Below are 2,500 nucleotides of genomic sequence, written 5' to 3'. Positions count from 1 at the left end.
ACAATAATAATAATAATAATAATTATTATTATTATTATGGTGATGAAGATGATGATGATGATGATGTTAATAACAGTGATAATAAGAATAATAATGGTGATAATAACAATGATGCTCGTAGTAATAACACTAATAACAATGGTGCTAATACTAATACTATCTCTGAGAATAATGATAGTATATATTATCATCATCATTATTATAGTTATTATCTTCATTATGAGTACTATCATTATTACCATCATTATCATTATCAATATTATTATTATTTATATTATCAATATTGTTATTATTATTATTATTGTTATTATTATCATTATTATTATTATTATTATTATTATTATTATTCAATGCTGTTGTTGCTGTTGTTGTAAGTGTTATCATTATAATTATTATCATTATTATTATTATTAACATTACTATTATTAATGTTATTACTCTCATTAGTACTATTGTTGTTATAGGTATTATTACTATTATTATCACTGTTATTACTACTATTATCATTATTGTTACTGATATTGTTACTATTACCATCATTACTAGCATTATTGTCTAAATCTTTACCACTATCATTGTCATCGTTGTCTTTATTATTATTATCACTACAGTCATTATCGCTATCATTGCAAATCTCATTATTATTCTAGGCATTATCAGCAGTGTTGCTATTATCATCATTGTCGTTATCTCATTGTTATTATTACTGATAATATCATTATCTTTCTTATCATTTTCTTTATTACTGTCATTATATTTTACTATCATTATCGTTATTGTTATTATTGATATTATTTACATTGTATATTCTTATTATTGATTTTATTTACATTGTATATTCTTATTATTGATATTATTTACATTGTATATTCTTCTTATTATTACTACTATTAATGTTAGTATTACTTTTATCATCATCATTGCTACCAGTATTATTATCACTATCATCATCACCATCACCTCTTTTTCCATCATTATCATGCTTGTGTTTTTCTCTCTTGTCCGTAGAAGGAAAACCTTGTTTGTCCTGTAAGTAAACAAAGTTGGCACGCACAGGGTTGTGGATAGAAAAAAAATGAAAATAAGATCAAATGACCTTTGTGCATAAGAAGGAAATGTAAAAAGATATATTATGAACTGAATATGAAATGTTTTTTATTGTGAAGATAACATGGTTGCTTAAATTATTTAAATATATTACATTTATCGTGATCTCATACTGAGCTGGGGTTGTTATTATTGTTGTATTTTATTAGTATTTCTTCTTCGTTGTTGTTGATGTAGGTACTGTTGTCCTTGTCATCATTATCACACTTATCAGTCTTTCTGATATTTGTTTAATCACCGTTAATAACATGACATGTAGTGAAAAAGCGCGTTCATGTTACAAAGATGCTTATCTTTCTTTCTAATTCTCTCTCTCTTTATCTATCTATCTATCTCCCTCTCTCTCTCTCTCTCTGACTTTCTGTCTACCTTTCTCTCTCTCTCTCTCTGACTATCTGTCTACCGCGCTCTCTCTCTCTCTCTCTCTCTCTCGCTCTGACTCTCTCTCTCTCTCTCTCTCTCTCTCTCTCTCTCTCTCTCTCTCTCTCTCGCCCGCTCGCTTTGATTTCTCTCTCTCTCTCTCTCTCTCTCTCTCTCTCTCTCTCTCTCTCTCTCTCTCTCTCTCTCTCTCTCTCTCTCGCTCTCTCTCTCTCTCTCTCTCTCTCTCTCTCTCTCTCTCTCTCTGACTGTCTGTCTACTCTTGCGCCTCTCTCACCACAGAAGACATGAAGGATTGTTCGCCTTTACTCCCGAAAGAAGAAACCCATGTTAAAAACTGGTTTCAATGGCTCGGCACAAGACTTTTAACACTACGCCATTTACGCTACCTCGTGTTCCTGTCAAATAGAACGTGTATTCGACCTCATTAAAGGAGTGAGCATTGTTTATTCTCTGGCCATTCAAGATTTGATGACTTTCTCAGTGTTTGTAATGTTTCTGTAAGACCCATGGAATATCATTCACACGCACACGCACACACACATGCGCACACGCACTTCCACACCAATACGTACTAACTCCCTATCCGTGTTTCTGTATATCTATATCTATATTATTCTCGTCCTCTTCCAAAATTCATTCCAAAAAAAAAAAAAAAAAACAAGATATATCGACTGCGTAAACAAAAACAAAAAAAGAGCAAGACATTTTCGGAAAACTCTATTTACTGTGTTCACATTCTGTTCCACGACTTCTATCGTGCCTTTCATATCAAGGATGGTAAAAAAAAAAAAAAAAAAAAAAAAAAAAAAAAAAAAATCCTTTGTCTGATGGAGCGTGAAGAATGGATAACTTACAAAAGAGACATGTTTGGCACTAAGCCGTATATTTACAAATACCATAGTTATAAAAGGCAACGAATCAACGAAGTTCTCTCTCTCCAGTGGCGCCATGGCAGTCTAAAAGAAATTACTTCATAGGACAAAAACGGTATAGATTCCAGAGTGTAGAAGGG

This window comes from Penaeus chinensis, chromosome 14 (assembly GCF_019202785.1).
Source record: "Penaeus chinensis breed Huanghai No. 1 chromosome 14, ASM1920278v2, whole genome shotgun sequence".
Taxonomy (NCBI): Eukaryota; Metazoa; Arthropoda; class Malacostraca; order Decapoda; family Penaeidae; genus Penaeus; species Penaeus chinensis.
This window is presented reverse-complemented; position numbering follows the sequence as displayed.